This window comes from Tachyglossus aculeatus, chromosome 11 (assembly GCF_015852505.1).
Source record: "Tachyglossus aculeatus isolate mTacAcu1 chromosome 11, mTacAcu1.pri, whole genome shotgun sequence".
In the NCBI taxonomy this organism is placed as follows: domain Eukaryota; kingdom Metazoa; phylum Chordata; class Mammalia; order Monotremata; family Tachyglossidae; genus Tachyglossus; species Tachyglossus aculeatus.
In genome coordinates this window covers 31,875,148-31,886,360 of record NC_052076.1, presented here as the reverse complement: position 1 = coordinate 31,886,360, position 11,213 = coordinate 31,875,148, and the positions used below count along the sequence as shown (strand labels likewise).

At 46.6% G+C, this 11,213-nt stretch overlaps 1 non-coding gene across 1 annotated transcript; it reads left to right on the top strand.

Annotated features, from left to right (window-relative positions):
* Nucleotides 1-8,673: 8,673 nt before the first annotated feature.
* Nucleotides 8,674-8,811, top strand: LOC119935345. Its single transcript, XR_005453230.1, has one exon. It is a non-coding gene; the product is annotated as a small nucleolar RNA SNORA7 (small nucleolar RNA).
* The last annotated feature ends 2,402 nt before the right edge of the window (nt 8,812-11,213 follow it).

The window sequence follows — 11,213 nt, the reverse complement described above, 5'->3', positions numbered from 1 at the left end:
TTCCCCCTCTGGACTGTAAGTTCTTTATGGGCAGGGAAAATGACTGCTAATTCTGTCGTATTGTACTTTCCCAAGCAGCCCAACAGCAATTATGTCCATATTAATGTCTCTCTCTTCCCCCTAGACTGTAAGCTCATTGTGGGAAGGATAATGTGTCTGTTATATTGTACTCTCCCAAGCACTTAGTACAATGCTCTCCACACAGTAAGCACTCAATAAGTATGTTTGACAGACTGGCTTAGTACAGTGCTCTGCACATAGTGAGTGCTCAATAAATACAATTGATTGATCGATTGATCATTCGACTAGGCTGGGGGAGTTGGAGGCCTGACCAGAGGCAGGGGGAGGGAATCCTTCCCCACGTCCACCCCAGAAGGCTCATCCACACACCCCTGCCCCAGTAGAGTTGGTTGGCAAACTGGTGGGAGTGTCCATTCTTCTTCACTGAGTCACCACTGCCCAGGGGGGTTCAATGCCCCATTTTCCCAGGCCCCAAGTGCCTGCCCTGCCTGCCCCTCATCCGCCATCCCCAGCCCAGCTGGAGGGAGTCTCTGTCTCCTGGGCAGCGAGAGAAGCACCTGTGGGGACCTGATGGATAATTGCTGCCTGGAATCCCATAACTCACTTCCCTGCGCTGCACCAAAATTAAAAGAGTTTAGGCTCTGGAGCATAACGATCATCCATTAAACGCCGCCGAGATTTAGGATGGCACTGGGCGGGACTGGATCTTTGGCATTTCAATTTGTCTCCCTTTTGGTCGGTTGGGGGAGGGAGAAAAGACCAGTGCCAGGCTGGGGGAGAGTAAAGCGGGGTCCATGGGTGAGGCGGGCGTGGGTCGGGGGGACAAGCCTCTCCCTGCAGCCTGGTGCAGATGTGGGACTGGTGTGTGGGGCAGAGAGCAGCAGAGGGCATCCATCATTCTGAGTCTAATCAGTTGATACTGATAAAATGCAGGCAATAACTGCCAACTGGATGGAGTCTGGAAGGTGTCAGCTCCTTCATTTGGAAAGTCAGGCCTTTCCTGACTAAGCCCTTCTTTCCTTTTCTCCCACTCCCTTCTGCGTCGCCTTGACTTGCTCCCTTTATTCATCCCTCCTCCTAGCACTTATGTCCATATCTGTAATTTGTATATTAGTGTCTGTTTCCCCCTCTAGACTATAAGATCATTTTGCTGATTCATAGAAATAAATAAATTACAGATATGGACATAATCCTAATCTTGGATTAAGAACTTCGTTGGAAGGAAGCCCAGAATTTGGAGAGCTCGCGGGGAGCCATTGTTGTGAATCAGGGGTGCTGCAGGGTGGAGAAGTTGAGAGAGAATCAATCAATCAATCAATGATATTTATTGAGCACTTACTGTGTGCAGAGCACTGTACTAAGAGCTTGGGAGAGTACAGTACAACAGAGTTAGTAGACCTGGCCCCTTCCCACAAGGAGTTTACAGTCTAAAGGAGAAGACAGACTTTAAATAAATTACAGGTATGGACATAAGTGCTGTGGAACTGAGGAGGGTGGTAACTAATAGTAATTAATAATTAATGATTATGGCATTTGTTAAGCGCTTAGAATGTGTTAAGCACTGCTCTAAACGCCGGGGTATATACAAGATAATCAGATTAGATGGAGATCCTGTCCCACATGGGGCTCACATTCCAAGTAAAAGGAATTGAATCCCCTTTTTAGAGGCAGAAACTGAGGCACAGAGAAGTTAAGGGCTTAAAGAGTACAGATCCAAGTGCATGGACAATATATAAAGCAGGGGAAAAGAGGATTCAATTGGGGAAGATTATCAAGGAAGACTTAATCAGGCTTTGAAAGTGGGGATAGTGGTGGTCTGCCATATATGGCGGGGGGAAAGAAGGCAGGTTTCCCCTAGGGCCACAGAACTATCAACTGTGGATAATCCACAGTGTGGATGATCCACTCCCAGATCATTGAGGATGACTGTTTAGTATCACAATTTCCACCCAACCCCCCATACGCTGCTGAGCGCCAGTATCTCTATGTGCTGCAGTAACAGTATGTGTTGTACTGTCCTCACCTGAGCGCTTAGTACAGTGCTCTGCACCCAATAAGCACTCCATACATACCATTGATTGATTGCTTCTAAGAGCAGAATAGAGCATAGTGTCTTATTCCAACTTGGGGATACTTCTTCTCCAAGGGATGGGAGATGGGGGACGGGAATGGATACGGGCTAATATTAGAATCCAGAAATTTGCCATTTGGGAACCACTGATTCAAAGCAAGATACTGTCTCTCTGTATCTGCTCTGCCTTGCTGCATTCAATCCAATTCCCTTCCCTGGGTGATCTCTATCGGAAAAAGTTAGTCCTTGAAAATGTGATGATTTCACTGGGGATGGAGGCCAGGCTGTCAGTGTGACCTTTGACCCCTACCCTGGTGTGTGACCTCTGCCTCCACACTCCACAATCCTCTCTGGAGCTATTTATATTAATGTCTCCCCCTCCAGACTGTAAACTCATTATGGGAAGGAAACGGGTTCACTAATTCTGTTGGACTATACTCTCCCAAGCGCTTAGTACAGTGCTCTGTACATAGTGAGTGCTCACTAAATATTATAGATTGATTGATGGGGGAAGCTGCCCTGGGAGAGAATAATAATAACAATAACTGTGGTATCTGTTAAATTTGTATTTGTGGTATTTGTTAGAGAAGCAGCATGGCTTAGTGGAATGAGCATGGGCTTGGGAGTCAGAGAACGTGGATTCTAATCCCAGCTCTGCCACTTGTCTGTTGTGTGACCTTGGGCAAGTCACTTAACTTCTCTGTGCCTCAGTTACCTCATCTGTAAAATGGGGATTAAAAGCGTGAGCCCAACTTGGGACAACCTAATTACCCTGCATCTACCCCAGAGCTTAGAACAGTGCTTGGCAAATAGTAAGCCCTTAACAAATAGCATAATAATAATAATAATAGTAATTATTATTATTATTAAACACTTACTATGTGCCAGGCATTGTACTAAGCTTTGGGGTGGATACAAGAATGCTGGAGCCTCTCAGTTCTCCTGCCTCCAAGTTGCATGAGACCTCCAATAATCAATACAATAAATACAATAAATCAAGCACTTAGTACAGTGCTCTGCTCACAGTAAGCGAGGTGAGTGAGATGATTTGCCCAAGGTCACACAGCAGACATGTGGCAGAGTCAGGATTTGAATCCATGACCTTCCATCTCCCAGGCCCATGCTCTACCCACTAAGCAATGCTGCTTCTCTTAGAGATTTGGGGGTATCAATTTCCCATCTGCTCCCTAATCCCCGTCCCTATTGGCCTGGTCGTAGGGATGGCTCCCTTCTGGAGTGGGGTTGCCATGGCGATGGTGGCAGCCATCTTAGAGGTGCCATTCATTTTGCCTCCCCTCTCCATCCTCCCCACGGTCTGCTTTTTTCTAGTTTTCTGATAGTATTTGTAAGCACTTACCATGTGGCAAGCGCTGTTCTAAGCACTGGAGTAGATACAAGTTTATCAAGTTGGACACAGTCCCTGTCTCACATGGAGCTCACAGTCTAAGTTGGTAAGGAGGTAACTGAGGTACAGAGAAATGAAATGATTTGCCCAAGGTCATACAGCAAGCACTTGGCAGAGCTGGGATTAGAACCCGAGTCTTCCGACTCCCGGGGTTCTTTCTATTAAGCCACACTGCTTCTCTTCCTACCCCTCCCTTTCCTTGAACCCAGACTAGAAGTTTTGCTGCCCTTGCTTATGTTCATTTCTTCACTTCAGGAAGAAAGCGTGGCCAGGGCACTGACTGAGAACCATAAACCGAAAAAAAAAAACCCCAAACACATCGACACACAACAAACAAACAAAGCTGTCCTTGCCCTGTCTCCCGCTACAGGCTCAGAGATATTTGTGTTTTCTTTCAGCTCAATTGACTTTTTCATTTGAAATGGAGGTTTCTCTTTTTCTTTATGTCTCCCCGCTCCCTTCCACCCTAAGCTCCTGTCCGGACCCTAAAACAGACTCAAGCTCCCTTGGTGGGCAAACAATCTTAGTTTCCTTCACAGGCTGCTCCTCCCCCTCGCATCCCCTAACCGTAGGGGTTCCTCAAGGGTCAGTTCTTGGTCGCCTTCTATTCTCCATCATCCCTCGGTGAACTCATTCTCTCCCAAGGCTTCAACTATCAGGATTAGAACCCAAGAGAAGCAGCGTGGCTCAGTGGAAAAGAGCATGAGCTTTGGAGTCATAGGTCATGGGTTCAAATCCCAGCTCCATCAGTTGTCAGCTGTGTGACTTTGGGCAAGTCACTTAACTTCTCTGTGCCTCAGTTCCCTCATCTGTAAAATAGGGATGAAGACTGTGAGTCCCCCGTGGGACAACTTGATCACTTTGTAACCTCCCCAGCATTTAGAACAGTGCTTTGCACATAGTAAGTGCTTAATACACGCCATTATTATTATTATTATTATTATGTCCTTCGAACTCCCGGTCCCACACAGAGCCCACAGCCTAAGGGGAAGGGTGAACAGATCTATTTTACAGATGAGGAAATTGAGGCACTGAGAAGTCAAATGACTTACACAAGGTCACCCATCAAGCAAGTGGCAGAGATGGGATTGGAACCCTGGTCTCCCAGTCCTGTGCTTTTCCCACTAGACCACACTGCTTGTCATGTGACTCTGGGCCCTGCAGCTCTGGGTTATAGCATGGGGCCGGTTGGAAGGTGATTCTCTCCCACATCTGTCTCCGGAGCTGGACCGGTAGTCTCACTGCACGCATCTCTTTATGTGCAACTCTAAGGATAATAATAATAATAATAATAATAATGGCATTTGTTAAGCACTTCCTATGTGCAAAGCACTGTTCTAAGCACTGCGGGGATACAAGGTGATCAGGTTGTCCCACGTGGGGCTCACAATCTTAATCCCCATTTTACACAGGAGGTAACTGAGGCACAGAGAAGTTAAGTGACTTGTCCAAAGTCACACAGCTGACAAGAGGCAGAGCCAGGATTAGAACCCACAACCTCTGACTCCCAAGCCTGGGCTCTTTCCACTGAGCCATGCTGCTGATGCAAACTCTTCCCTCCACATAGCCTAGTGGATAGAGCACTCCCAATCAGAAGGATCTGGGTTCTAATCCCAACCCCGCCACTTGGCTGCCGTGTGATCTTGGGCAGTCACTTCACTTCCCTGTGCCTCAGTTCTCTCATCTGGAAAATGGGGATTAAGACTGTGAGTCGCATATGGGACAGGGATTGTGTCCAAGCTGATTAGCTTGTATCTACCCCAGCGCGTAGTACAGAGCCTGGCACACATTGAATGCTTAAGAAGGAGAAAGAAGAGGAGGAGGAGAAACAGAAGAAGGAGAAGGAAGAGGAGAAGGAGGAAGAGGAGAAGTCATTTCACTTCTCTGTCCCTTAGTTTTCTCCTCTGTAAATTGGAGATTCAGTCCCTCTTTTCCTTCCCCCTTAGACTGAGATCCCCATATGGGACGGGGACTGTGTCCAACCTGATTATGCTGTATCTGTCTGAGCTCTTAGCATACTGCTTGGCACACAGAGAGCGCTAAACAAATTCCACAATTGTTATCATTATTACTGCCCTCTGCACACTCCCGTGAGGATGAGGAGTTAGCCGCCCCCTCACCAAGAAACAATATATTCTTGGCTCCTGGCTTGCCTCTTCTAGACCTGGTCAAGTCTCAGTTTATCAGGGGAGGGGGTCATGTCAGTCTGGTTTCAAGCCCCTCCACACAATTGCTCCCCCAAACCAGAATTCACGGCCACCTCCAGTCTGACAGTTTTGGTCTTTCTGGAGGTGGGAAGGAAACCGCCGTCTCTCTTTCTCTCTCTCTGTCTCTCTGTCTCTCGTCCCCCACTGTAATTAGTTGTCAAAAATTTTTAGATGGCCAGGGGACTGCTCAGTCCTGATGAGATGATACAGCAAAGATTTCATTTCATCTTGAATTTGACATTAAACTTTAATAGTCTCAAGGACAAGAAGGCAAGAGATATCAGATGTAATGAGATAAAGCAAAGTTTCTCTGACAGCAAATTTGATCACAAATGGGCTTCGAGATTGCTTCTTTGATATAAATGAAACATAATTCATCTTCCAGGGCCTGCGGCCGGGGGGGACCACGACGGTGTCCCCAGCGTAGGCCTCAGGCCCGGGGCGGAAGGGGAGGCCTCTCCGGGAGGGATCCCCGCGGCCCCATTCCCCAGCCGGATCTGGACGGGAATTTAAAGAGGGAGTCGGTGCTCAGGGCCAGAGAACAGAGAGAGAGAAACCATCTCACACACCTGCAGGGGCTCTTCAGTGCCCGCCTTCCATAAAATAATAATAATCATAACGGTATTTGTTAAGTGCTTACTATGTGCCAAGGAGTTTATTAAGTGCTGAGGTGGATACAAGCATATTGGGTACACAGTCCCTGACAGAAACTCCGGGTTGCTGGCTTCCGAGATATCCACCAGCTGCTTCCTGCTTACCTCTCCGCTCCCACTTCTCCTCAGCTTACCCTTTACACTCCTCCCCGGCAAACCAGCTTACCGTTCCTTGCTTTTGACTCTTCCTCCTCCGTCACCGTACCTGCTCTGCCCTACTGCTTGAAACTCCCTCCCCTTTCAATCAATTCTCCCCCTCTGAAATCCCACCTCTTCCGTGAAGCCTTCCCTGGTTCGCTCCTCCACCTTCCTGGCTACGTCAGCCTCAGGTTACTGTCAAACTCTTACGCCCTTCTTTGTTTGTTACCGATCTATGTGCTAATTTGTTTCTATGTACTCATAGATATTGTTCATATCTATTAACTGCCGGGATTTATGTTGCTCTGTCATTCCTGTTACACCAGCAACAGAAATACTGGCTGGTCCACTGGGTAAGGGGACCCCCAGGCTGGGCCCGAGTGATCCTTTCACCCTTCCACCTGTACCCTCTGCCCATTTAGGCCCACTCCATCCCAGAGCTGAATGCTGTTTGTCCTTACCCAGAAGACTCGTTGCACTAGTTCCTGTGATGTACTGGGGATGTTTGCACAGAGAGGTTGCCCTTACCCAGCCGCTCCAGGGCCCTGATTCCCATAGTCAGCTATTGGGGTGTTGGTGGACTGTCTAGAAAGGTTACCCTTTTCAGCTCCCTAGGGTTCTAGTTTCCATTATGCACTAGGGTGTGCTGGACGATAATAGAGCCAGGCTTCCCTTTGTCCAGCAGTCCCCTTGCCCCAGTTCCCATAACGTACTGAGGTGTGCTGGAGGAAAACAGAGCTAGGCTGGCCCTTCCCCAGCAGTCCCACTGCCCTAGTTTCCATGATGCACTGGAGTGTACTGGAAGATAGTAGAGCCAGACTGGCCCTACCCAGCAGTCCCATTGCCCTAGTTCCCAAGATGCTCTGGAAGTATATAGATTGGCCAGCGAGGCTGTCTAACCTGGACCACCGCTCTGTGTAACGCTGTTGATGTGATTTATGACTCCTGTGGTTTCTCCCGTATACCACGGGCATCGTGCATATTACAATACGGATGTTGTTTATGACTCTGCGGTTACTTCCTTCCACCATGGGCATTGTGCACATTGCCGGGTGGGTGTTTAAGTCTCCTTGGTTACTTCCAGACGCTAATGATGATGGAGTCTCTAGTCGAAAATGACGGACGAGCCTCAGTACTGAGGCTTGAGAACAGAGAGCCTGGGTGAAGGAATGGACTAGAGTGATGGTTGTTCTCACAGTGTACTCCCCGCGCTCTTTCAGTTGGGTTCCTGCTGAGATTCCGATGGGTAATGAGAGAGTAGGCGGGTAGGGATTTGCCTACATACGCTGCAGCTAACTCTCAATTATTCCCAGTCATCTGAATGCCCGGTGCTACTGACTGATCGATTGACCAACTGAGTGCTTTCACAAATGGTCACCCTTTGGCCAATGGTCCTTCCATTTCCACCAGATGGGGATCCCTGGGAAATCCGTAAGGGATAATAATAATAATTAATAATTATGGTACTTGTTAAGCTTGCTATGTGCCAAGCACCCTTCTCAGGACCACACCTGGAGAGTTTGCAGGACTCTATATGAGTCTCGGCTACAGGAGGGAGAATCAAGCAGAGGCATAGAGAAGCAGCATGGCTCAGTGGAAAGAGCACGGGCTTGGGAGTCAGAAGTCGTGGGTTCTTATCCCAGCTCTGCCACTTGTCAGCTGTGTGACATTGGGCAAGCCACTTAACTTCTCTGTGCCTCAGTTACCCCATCTGTAAAATGGGGATTAAGACTGTGAGCCCCACGTGGGACACATGATCACCTTGTATTCCCCCAGTGCTTAGAACAGTGCTTCGCACATAGTAAGTGCTTAACAAATGCCATTATTATTATTATTATTATTATTATTATTATTATTATTATTATTATACACATTCCATTCCTAGCTTGGAGAATGGCTAGCCAGTGGAAGACAATCTGCTACAACTCAAAATTCTCCTGTGCTGGGCAACTTTGGCAGGGGAGAGAGTTGAGGGTGGAGACTCAAGTTAACTGCGCGGAATAAGGCCATGGTAAACCTCCTCCATATTTTCACCAAGAAAACTTTATGAGTACACTACCAGAACGATTACAACTGGAGGTGGGGCATTTTGGGAGAGATGTGTCCATGGAGTCACTATGGGTCGGAGATGACTCGACACCATAAGACAAATAGTTTTGGGCGCCCTGCACCCTTATTCCCCACTCAGGATTACACCTGGAGAGTTTCCAGTACTCTACCAGTCTCGGCTAGGGGAGGAAGAGTCAAGCAGAGGCCTACCCATTCCATTCCTAGTTTGGGCAGTGGTTAGTGAGTGGAACGAAATCTGCTACAAGTCAAAATTCATCTGTGCTGGACAGCAGCAGCACGGGAGAGAGTCGAGGGCGGAGACTCAAGTTTAATGCATGGAAGAAGGCAGTGGTAAACCACTTCTGGATTTTTACTAAGAAAACTCTGTGGATCCACTACCTGAATTAGTACAGTGCTCTGCACACAGTAAGCGCTCAATAAATAGGATTGAATGAATGAATGAATATGTATATATGTTTGTACATATTTATTACTCTTTATTTTACTTGTACATATTTATTCTATTTATTTTATTTGGTTTATATGTTTTGTTTTGTTGTCTGTCTCCCCCTTCTAGACTGTGAGCCCACTGTTGGGTAGGGACCGTCTCTATATGTTGCTAACTTGGACTTCCCAAGCGCTTAGTACAGTGCTCTGCACACAGTAAGCGCTCAATAAATACGATTGAATGAATGAATGAATGAATGAATGATTGCAGATGGAGGTGGGGCGTTCTGGGAGAGATGTGTCTGTGGAGTCGCTATGGGTCGAAGGTGACCCGACAGCATAAGACAAGATAAGATACATGCTTAGCACTGTTCTAAGTGCTGGAGTAGACACAAGTTAATCAGATTGGACACAGTCCCTGTCCCACATGGGGCTCACACTCTCAATCCCCATTTTACAGATGAGGTAACTGAGGCCCAGAGAAGTACTGCAGACATGTGGCAGACCCAGGGTTAGAAACACCAGCCCGGGAGTCAGAAGGACCTGGATTCTAATCCCAGTTCTGCCACTTTTCTGTTGTGTACTCTTGGGCAAGTCACTTCACTTCTCTGGTCCTCGGTTACCTCTAACACTAAAATGGGGATTAAGACTGTGAGCCCAGATGGGGCAGCATCTGTGTCCAACCTGACAAACTTGTATCTGCCCCACTGCTTTGTACAGTCACTGGCACATATTAAATGCTTAACAAATATCATTAAAAAGAGGCCTGTGTTCTAATCCCAGTTCTGCCAGTTGTCTGCTGTGTTACCATGGCAAGTTGCTTCACTTCTCTGTGCCTCAGTTCCCTGATCTGTAACATAGGGATTCAATATCTTTTCTCCCCTCTACTTTGACTGTGAGTCCCATGTGGGACAGGGACCACATCCAACCTGATTATCTGGAATCTACTCCAGTTCTTAGTACAGTGCTTCACGCATAGTAAACTCTTAACAGATACCACAATCATCCTCATTGTCATTATCACCATCCTCATGATGTCTACTAACTCTATTATACCCTTCCAACTGCTTAGTAAAGTGCTTACTGAGTAAGGACTCAGTAAAACTATTGATTAATTGATTGATTGATTCATAGCTGGGATTAACCAACATGATGAATTTTTGACCCAATTCTCCCAGACCAAGAAACGTAATCACCCTCATGATTTAAAACATCATGCAGAATTTATCACCTCATTTTAGAGCAAACAACTAAAGGGGTCTTTACACTAATCTTCCTCTAGGTAAAAGTTTCCCTGTTTTGATCAAGACTATTTCTAGGCAGACTCTTTTTTCCAATAGAAAAGTTTATCACACTCCCATCTGGTTAAGGATGGCATCCCTCACCACCAATCTTCAAATACAAACCTGCTCAGTTCCTTTCCTTTTTGTAGTTGTTAAGTGTTTACTATGTGCCAGGCACTGTATTTAGCACTGGAGTAGAAACAAGATCATCAGGTTGGAAAGTTGAACCCCATCCATACTCCAGGGATAGAAGAATAGTTGATCCAACCCTCCCTACCTCCCACAGACAGAGATGGGATAATGTGCAGAAGAACTCTGTCTAGGCATTCTGGGATACTCTGGTTTAAACCCCTTATCTTTTTGAATTATTTCCCATCCTTCCATATTAGACCATAAGGTCATTGAGGACAGAGATCTCCTCTAGACTGTAAGTTTCTTGTGGGCAGGAATCGCTTCTCTATTGTTTCTCCTCTCCCAAGCACTTAGTACAGTACTATGCATATGCTAAGCACTCAATAAGTACCATTGATTGATTGATTGACGGGAGACAGGCAAAACAGGAGGGTGCCAGGCCTAGTGGATTGAGCCCAAATCTGGGCACCAGGAGTCTTGGGTTCTAGTTTTGACACTTGCCTGCTGTGTGGCCTGGGCAAAATGTTTTACCTTCTCTGAGCCTGCTTCCTCCTGGTTGAGATTGAATAAAGGCTATTAAACTTCCCATCTCAGAGGGATGGTAGAGGGCAAAATGAGAGCGCTGATGTGAAAGTGATATAAAACACATTATTATTTAAAAAATCAATCTACCAGTGGAATTATTAAACCCTTACTCTGGGCTGAGCAGGGTACTAAGTGCTTGGAATTAGGAGGCAAAATTTCTGCCCTAGAAGATTTTAAAAAATCATTATTATTATTGTTATTATCACTATTGTTGTTGTTAGT